Genomic DNA, 10,160 nt, shown 5'->3' on the forward strand with positions numbered 1-10,160 from the left:
TCCATACATGTAGCAAGTTGGGTTGGAAAAGTAATATATTTGTCCTACTAGTTCAGAGTTCATCAGAAAACAACACAGTTCAGTAAGGTTAATGAGGACCACACTGCTAGCCTTCAGGGAGGCCTGAGATGCTGTGAATGTCTCCACCTACAAAGAGCACAGTGGAGTGCAGGGAAATCTTCAGGATGACAACGCAAAGAAGACAGCTTGAGAAAATACTGGAAAGTCATTCTTAGCTGTTTTGTTTAAAATAAGGGTTTTGCTTCATTTGATAATTTGAAAAGATCTCAGAAAACAGATCATTCATTCATTCATAATTTCAGGTCAGCTTATTCTCTTGATGTATCACTGGACATATTACTTTATATGATAATAAACCATCGTAAGGAACTTCAAACGCACTGAACTTCAAAGTCATTTGATATGTCTCGACTAATGGCATGTTAATGCAGATAAAAGCGCACACTTAAGTCTTTCATAAATTTTAATCAGCAAAATTGTTACAGGACACTAAGATTGTTGGCCTTAATGTATTGAATTGCCAAAGGAAAGGACTCTTGAAAAAGGAAACCTGTTCAGTACCCCAAGAGAACGATGCTAGGGAGCTGCGCATCCTCGGTAATAATGACATTTTCTCCTTTGTGGCAAGACTTATACTGTCGCAGCTTGTTGTCGTCCATTCTTCATAATTAGGAAAATCGGTAGAAAATACATTAAAAGAAAAATACTGACCCAGCAGAGTCCACTTTGTAAAATATAAAATACGTGAGGGATTTTTTTTTTTTTGGCATTAATATTTCTCCTCTGTAGCCTAATATGTTTTCCCTAAAGTCTTCGCTCAGCCTACATTAACATTACTGATAGCTAGTCGGGTTAAAAAAAACAACAAAAACAACAGGAATTCAAGGTTATTGTCTGTATGCCAGTTCTCAAGAGCATAATATACCCAAGCAATCAATGCTTGCAATTCTCCCGCCTGAGCCAGCATTCTCCTTCTGTCTATCAACCTAATAATAAAAAGATATTGAAGTGACATATATGTAAACTTACTGAGCCTTTAGTAGATGCTCAGTGGTTGCCTATGAATCCAGGTCAATAAAAATAAGTGCCCTTTCAGAAATCCTTTGTAATCTCCGGCGGCAAGAATCTCCTGTCGTACCCGGCGCAATACTTGGTTTTTCCTCACTGGGTCGCTGGTCTTCCATTCTCGTAATGCTGCACAAGTCCGCCCAAGGTGCGGTACCTCGTTCCTTTTTCACCAGCTCCGTCAGATTTCAGATGATGAAATCAACGGCAGTTGTTAGAAAATATTACCCATCTTGTCCTGTCTCAGCCTTTATCAGTCTCAGAGTGGAAAAAAAGTTGCAACTTACTAATGTAAGTTAGGAAACACATTCAGGAGATTATTATTTGTTAAAAAGAACGACACAACAATTCGTGTACATTTAGAAGTACTTTGTTTCATTCAGCAAAATATGTGACATTAGCAATTACCAAAACTAATTGCTTTCTTTTTTTTTTTTAAGATTTTATTTATTTATTTGACAGAGAGAGAGAGAGAGAGACAGCCAGCGAGAGAGGGAACACAAGCAGGGGGAGTGGGAGAGGGAGAAGCAGGCTCCCAGCAGGGGAGCCTGATGTGGGGCTCGATCCCAGAGCGCCGGGATCACGCCCTGAGCCGAAGGCAGACGCTTAACGACTGAGCCACCGAGGCACCCCTCCAAAAACTAATTTCAATGTGAACAGTTTTGTGGAGATAGGTTTGTGTATAAGGAGTCATTTTAAGTACCACTCTGTTTAGTGAAATTCCAAAAATATAAGCACTACCAGGGTAAAGGGTAAAAATCTGGAGTCTAGAGTTTTTCACCAATAGAAATATGACCGATCAGATTTATACATCTTTTTGCCATTAGAGTAGTTAAGAGCTCTGCTAACCATTTCAAACAATACGACCTAGCTAGACAAAGAAGCAAATGAAAAATATATGGTTATACTTGGTACCTTAACAACACGCCAACGGATTTGTCATAGTATTAACAATGTGATCCTGAAAAGACAAATAAGAAAAGAAGATGAAGTGCTAGATGTTCTGTGGATTTTATAAGTCTTTGTTGCTTTTTTTCATAATCACTTTAAAAATCTCTTTGCTCATTTGATTTAGCTCTTTTCAGAAAACACTGTCAACATTTAATCATCTGGTGCTATGAAGTGGCACCATGCCACCTGGGGTCACTTCAGGGCCAATCCTGGGCTTCCCACTGATCTAGGTCAGTGCCCCCACCACGTTATGGGACTGTTCCACACCCCACATAGCAACACGGAACCGAGTCCAAGGTTCTTGTTCTGTATTGCTTCTCTAGAACCCTTGAAACTGTTTTTGGAATATGAAGAAGTTCATCTGCCATATGATAATAATGACTACAAATTACTGACCTCCTAATAAGTGCTATAGTTGGAAATACACTTTACATGTCGTATTTTCTAGGTAATCCACACAACATTTCCATGAGGGTGTTTTCATAAGAGGCCCAGAGATTTCAGCAAGTTGCCCAACATCACACAGCTGTTGAAAAAGTCAGGATTTGAAACTAGGGCTTTCTGACCCTAGCAAACATGCAGTTCCTACTTCCTAAGATACCTTTTCCTTTCCACTTCCTCTGCACCTCTCATAAGCTTTATTTTTTTTTTTTAAGATTTATTTGAGATAGGGAGAGAGTACACAGGGAGAGGGGCAGAGGAAGAGGAAGAGAGGTGGAGAGAGACAATCTCAAGCAGACTGCACTGAGCAGGGAGCCTGACGTGGGGCTTGATCTCATGACCCATGAGATCTTGACCTGAGCTGAAACCAAGAGTCTGACGCTTAATCAGCTGAGCCACCCAGGTGTCCCACTTCTTGTAAACTTCTAAAACAAAAACAATTTTAATTTTTATTTATTCATACACATATGAATAAATATATATATGTATATATATACGTACACATACACTTTTTTTTATCAAAAGGTACAAAAAGACATAGAGGAATGTCTCTCCTCTACCTGTGTCCCCAGCTGCCCCATTCTCCTCTTCAGAGATGTTCTATGCTTCTATGAGTAATTATGTAGACATATCACCCCCCCCCCTTGCAACTTTCCTGGTATAAATGGTAGCTCACACTACGGTGAGTTTTAAAAAGCATTCTCTTCGAAGACTAATTTTAAGATGTTTACTTTTGAGCATTTTTATTTAAAATATCTTAGTTGCTAGTTTATACACACAGCTAGAAACTGAAACAATACAAAAGGGTGAAAAAAGCAGGGAGCCCGTGTGGCTCTGTTGGTTAAGTGTCTGCTTTCAGCTCAGGTCATGATCTCAGGGTCCTGGGATCGAGCCCTGTGTTGAGCTCCCCACTCAGTGGAGAGTCTGCTTCTCCCTCTCCCTCAGTCCCCTCCCATGCTCTCTCTCTCTCTCTCAAATAAATAAAATCTTTAAAAAAAAGAAAGAAAGAAAGAAAGAAAGAAAGAAAGAAAGAAAGAAAAGAAAAAGAGAGTGAAAAAAGCAAGTCTCCCTCCCTCCAATCCTTGAAATTCCTTGGTTTCTCCACGCAGACTGCCCCACTCTTACCAGGTTCTTTTTTAACCTTCCAGAGATAATTTCTTCAAGTAAAAGCGTGTATGTGTATCCCTTCCCCTATCTTTTTTGTTTATTCACACAAGCAGTAACATACTGAACACGCTGTTTTGCACCTGACTTTTTTCACTCAACTCTTTTATCTTGGAGATCATTCCAAGTCCGGTTATGTGTAATTCTATCTTACTCATTTTAACATCAGACAGAATTCCATTATATGTATATACCATAATTTATTTTACCAATTCTCTATACACAGACATTACGTTGTTTCTAGTTGTTTGCTGGTATAAAGAATGTTGCAATGACTATTCTTTTCTGCATGCATGTGTGAGAGAGTTTTTATGCAGGATGAATTCCCAGATGTGGAATTGGTGGGTCACAGGGTATATGCATTTCTTTCGATGGTCATTGCCAAATTACTCAGAAGTTGTACAATTTACATTCATCCATTAACATGTTTGGGGTTGTACTTTTTCCTCCAAACCTCACCAGCGTAGAACTTTATCAAACTTCTATCCAGATGGAGTTTTTATATAAGATGTTTCATTCATTCATTAGCTGTTTAGGCAGAGCCCCTGATTATACTAACTGTGCCATTAATGGTGTACCAGATCCAGGACTACATTTTGGAGGCTCTAGACTCTGGATGACAAAAGCAAGCTGAATCTTTGATCCCCTAATTTATGGAACACCCGCTCTAGGCCAGGCACTGAGGATACAAGGAGAGGTGAGCTGTGGTTCCACTCAAGGCCTGTAACAGTTCCCACATTATAGAAAATGGCTGCGAATACTTTCCAGTTGCTAGTTGGAGAACAGATCCAAATGTTCACTTAGACTTCGGCTACCACCAAAGCTTGCAAAGATGTGGGTGGTGGTTGTGCAATCCTTTCATTTAAAGTCTTTTATCTCCGCTCTGGCATATGAATAAGACAGTCGCAAAGAAAAGAGAAAGCATCTGGCACACCCAATAGGTGGTACTCCCATTTTAATTGCGGGATGCACTCTGGCTCTAGCCAGGGAACAGCTTCTAGGGTTTGTTTGGTTGGGAGGTGTGAGAAGGTGTTTCTTTTGTTCTGGTTCTGTGGGGGATAGGGGGAGATCCAAGTTTTTTAGAAAAAATATATGAGAAACAGAGGGATCGTTAATTACAAAACCATCGGCCTTTGCAGATAATTCAAATAACTAGCCATCTTCCAGCGCTACCTAAAGGAACTATAAGAAAAGCTGTATTTTGGGGCACCTGGGGGGCTCAGTCGGTTGGGCGTCTGCCTTCAGCTCGGGTCGTGGCCTCAGGGTCCTGGGATGGAGCCCTGCATCAGGCTCCCTGCTTGGCTGAGAGTCTGCTTCTCCCTCTCTCTCTGACCCTCCTCCCTGCTTGTTCTCTCTCTCAAAAAAAAAAAAAATTAAAAAAAAAAAAACCAAACCTGTATTTAAACTTACCATTGTGTTTGTTGATTTCTGATAAAAATGTCAAAAGTGACCATATCCAGATGGAAAAACCCAAACACTGAAGAATTTGAGCAAGAAACGAGGTCATAATTAGCCTACTGTACATAATCAGTACAATGAGGTGTGATTCTGGAGTCCAGCCTCTCTTTCCCCCCTGTCCCTTTACCTCATACAGCTTCTATGGAATCACATTATGCTACTCTAAGATTACTCACTTTATCAACTGTCAGACTTTGATAAACTCACGCAGGGATTAAAAAGCCTCTGGTTTTACTCCTCGTACCATCAGTGGTGCACCAAATCCGGGAATACATTTTCGGGGCTCTAGACTCTGGATGACAAAAGCAAGCAGAATAATTCACAAGCTAAACCTTTGATCATTTCGTATCGTTCTGTCAGCTGTTAGAAGCATCAAAGTCATTCCCACTGTGCCAGCTGGGCTATAGGAAGAAACACAGAGATAGCAATGCTCTGGGAAACTTTTGGTGCCTATCCCCTGAGACATCTGAACAAAGAGATTATGAAGGATTTTATCCCTTCTGAAAGGTTCCCGAGTAACATTTGACAGTAACCTTTATGACTGCAATTGCTAGTTTTTTCCAAGAAGACTTGTTAAAAAAACTTTACCTAAAATTTCTATACTTCACATCATTATCACTATGATCATAATCACGGCTGCTAACTAGCATTTATTGAACTGTGGTTATTGCAAACTGCTGACCCTGAGGATACAACAGGAATAAAGCAAAGAAAATCAGGAAAAAATACAAACTTTGACAAACATGTAATGCAGATAAGGATTGAAAGAGAACACAGAGAAATGAAAACGGTTGTACGCAACTAGTAGAGTCATGCGCACATTTTTTAATGTTTTGTTTGGTCTCATAAATTTGTCTTAACCATCATTATTTTTTAAAAATCATTTAAAATTTTACACTAGGAAAATAATTTTACAATCCTAAATCGGGATATTGATCTCTGGGTTAACATTTTGGTACATATTATTTCAGGGTTTTTTTCCTTTGCTTGAACTATCTCTTTACCTAATTAAGGATATAGATATAATTTTACATATAATTACAATATCTTAATATATAATCACATATAGTTACACATAATTTTATTTATATAATTTGATGTATAAAATATTTAATAACATACTATATAAGTACACATTCTGTTAAATATGCATATTTTGCTTAATATAATTTAAACAGGTTTCCATAGTATTATATAGAGATTTACCTAATTTTTTTTTTTAAAGATTTTTTATTTATTGGACAGAGATAGAGACAGCCAGCGAGAGAGGGAACACAAGCAGGGGGAGTGGGAGAGGAAGAAGCAGGCTCATAGCGGAGGAGCCTGATGTGGGGCTCGATCCCAGAACGCCGGGATCACGCCCTGAGCGGAAGGCAGACGCTTAACCGCTGAGCCACCCAGGCGCCCCAGATTTACCTAATTTTTACAAAAATAATTGTTTAGAACAGGGATCAGCAAAGTATAACCTGTGGGTTACCTGCATATTTTTGTAAATGAAGTTTTACTGGAACATCCTATGCTTTTTTGTTTCCTGAGTGTCTATGGTGGTTTTTGTGCTACAACTGCACAATCGACTAGTTGCAAAAGGGACTTCATGGCCCACAAGCCTAAAATATTTATTATCTGTCATTTTACGAAAAGGAAAGCCTTCAAATTTCACTGTCAGGATATTTCATAATTTCAGCAATTGTCTTTTGATTGACATTTCAATCATGTCTAATTTTCTGCAGTTATAAATATTCATATAGACTAAATGATAGTTTTATCTTGAGTTATAAATATCTTGGATGTTTATGGCTTTGCGACTTTGCGAATGTTTATTGTCATAGAAGTTTAAAATTTTTATATTGACATTGATATGCATACATCAGTCTTTTCCTCTATGATTTTTGCCTTTAGTATCTTTCACAGAAAGGTGGGTGGTTCACTTTTGTTGAAATACCCAACCCAGAGCTACTTAGGGGCTGGAGGGTTTTGTTGGGTTTTTTGTTTGTTTGTTTCAGAATATCTAACCCTCAGCTGTATTCTTCAATACTTGGATGGGTCTGTTTATCCTCTGTCCATTTACACCAGGGAAACTGCTCAAAACCAAAGCAGGCAGGGACAGCTGCTGCCCAGGGCTCAGCTGCCCCGTCCTGATTGTACTCCAGCTGCCGGCCACTGAGTTGGTGTTTCCAGGCTCTGGCTGAATGCCTTTATCTCCCTGCTAACTCCAAATTCTGACCAGCACACTGAAGCACCCGACCTGGGGCCTACCTGGCCTGGCTCTAACCCTTGGCCTCCCCGAGACTGCCTGTGCCCCTNCTGAACTCTCAGAGTGCTAACCTCTAGGATTCCATACTTGCTCACGCCTTCCAAACTCGGCTCACACCCTTACCTGCACCTTTTAAGCTCTTGGCTTGCCTTGTTTGTTGTGCGGTCACCAGCTTGGGAAGGCGAACAGAATCATTGCCCAATTAAATTCCTCTTCAAATAGTTCTCAGTGTAGTTTGTATACATGTGTATTTGTTACTAAAAAAAAAAAAAATCCATCGTGTAAGAAAAATCCAGTTAGCCCTCTGAAGTAATGCCTCGTACATACGTTTGAATGCCTGAATTAAATCACAGCGAGCCTCAAATACCATCCAAGAAAAGATCTGGGAGCACCAGGGAGAGACGTGAGAAGGATGTGTCTATATCAATAAAATTAACCCCTACAATTAGCTGTTTTTCTTTAAGTAATCTCTACACCCAACGTGGGGCTCAAACTCATGACCCCAAGACCCAGAGTCACACACTCTACGGACTGAGCTAGCCAGGTACCCCTACAATTAGCTATTTTTTTAATGATTCAAAAGACCTAGAGGTTGACACTAGAGTATAATAATTTATAGGACAAAGTGGAATTTTCCTTAAATTTTTAAAAAATACTCTTTCTTAAAGTTTGTGAGAATTTTTACTCTCACAAGTTTTATTGGTGCTAAGAATCTTTCTTCATAAACTGTACAGAATTACCTTACAAAACGTAAATGCATGGAATAACTATTTCTTTTTCTTTTCTTCTTTTTTTGGGGGGGAGGGGATTAGCTATTTCTAAAATGCAGAGTTTATTTTCTTTTAACTTCTCTTTCATCATTTACAACTCTCTTTCATCGAACCTCTCCAGGAGGAATTTCCAATTCTCTTTGCAGACTAACAAACATAACTTCAAAACACCCTGGAATTTGTGTAGAAGCATAGAGCCATTGCATTTTTTCCTGAGAGAATTTAGCTATTACTTCAATTACTTCTATTGGATTTTTTTTTTTTTTAAAGATTTGTTTACTTAGTTGAGAGAGAGCGCGCTAGTGGGAGGACGGGCAGAGAGAGAGGGAGAGAATCTCAAGCAGACTGCCTGATGAGTGCGGAGCCTGACCTGGGGTTCGATCTCACAACGCCGAGATCATGCCCTGAGCCGAAACCAAGACTCAGATGCTCAGCTGACTGAGCCACCTGGGCACCCCTATTTCTATTGAATTTTAAAGATGAGGAATAGCAAATGACAATTCCTCATTATTCTCCCACCTAACTCCAGCCCTCCTTTTCTTGCCTTTTCCTAACGTTGTGAAGTCAAAGCCTGGATTCTCCTCAATCATCTCCTTAGAAGTTGTATTAGTTTTCTACTGCTGTTGTCACAGAGTATCATGAAATCGATAGCTTAAAACAGCTCAATTTTTTTTTCTCTTATAAACATAAACTGAAGGTCAGAAGCCCAAAATCAGGTCTTAGGGGGAACAGATCAAGGAGCCTGTAGGGCTGTGTTTGTTCTGGAGGCTCAAGGGGAGACTCCATTTCTTGTCCTTTCCGGCGTCTAGAGGCTGCCTGCATCCCTTGGTTCATGGTCCCACATCACTGTGTTCTGTTTCCTTCAACATAGCTCCTTTTCGAACTCTGACCCTCCTGCCTGTCTCATAAGGATTCTGCACCTGCCCAGGTAAACCAGGGTAGTGTCCAATCTTAACCTTAATCACATCTGCAAAGTCCATGTTGCATTGGAAGGTAATACATTCACAGACTTCAGGGATTAGGTTATGGACATCTGAGGGGTGGACCATGATTCTGTCTCCTACAGATAGAGTTCTAATCTAGTCATCCACTTGATCTGCTTTATAATTTTGTCTAGATTAACACACTAACAGGAAAACACCATTACTATTCTCTGCCTTTAAAATGAAAGTATAGGGGCACCAGGGTGGCTCAGTTGGTTAACTGCCCGACTCATAATTTCGGCTCAAGTCAGGATTTCATGGGTCATGGGATCGAGCCATGTGCTGGGCTCGGCGCTCAGCGGGGAGTCTGCTTGAGATTCTTTCCTTCTGTCCCTCCCCCCACTCTCTCTCTCTAAAATAAATAAATAAATCTTTTTTAAAAAGTAAAGTAAAACTGAAGTATAAAGACAATAGGCATGTTCATGAAAAGAGACAAAAGCAGAGATTAGGGCAAACATACTTCTGTAATGATCTATTTCCGTAATTATATAACCACATATCCTCTCTGCTAGTTCCCTGCTTTCGTACCTTGGCTCTGTCCATTTTCGTATCTCACGTGCCCGGCCTTAACTAGGATCTCCTTTCGGGCAGTAGGAACTCCCTGTCTGCCATATTCTCTCTGCCGGTATTCCAAATTTGCTTAGTCCTGGGGTAATCCTTAAGACCATTTATAAAACCACCATTTGTTTTCCCTCCAGGTACCTGCTAGGATCTTACTTCTCCATTCCTCTACTCTGGCCAATAAAATGTGAATAACTTTGAGGAGTCATATATCTAGGTAGCAACTCTAAGAGATAATGCTCCCTTGTTCATGTTCTCTTTCCTTTTGCCTATCTGACCGGCAGCACTCTCTGCAGGGGGAACAGCGGCCCCAGTGGATGGAGCGGCAGGAGAAATAAATCCCTGTTGTTTTGAGATTTTGAGATTACAGGTTTGTTTGTTACAGCATCACCTCACCTGTCCCGAAAGAAACCAGCTACCATCTGTTTTCTCTCCTGCTGTTCTCAGCGTGCTGGACCTGGTTGTTTTGTCTGACTGGCATTCCTCTGAAAA

The sequence above is a fragment of the Ursus maritimus genome, unplaced genomic scaffold (genome assembly GCF_017311325.1).
Source record: "Ursus maritimus isolate PB19 unplaced genomic scaffold, ASM1731132v1 scaffold_4, whole genome shotgun sequence".
NCBI classification, from domain to species: domain Eukaryota; kingdom Metazoa; phylum Chordata; class Mammalia; order Carnivora; family Ursidae; genus Ursus; species Ursus maritimus.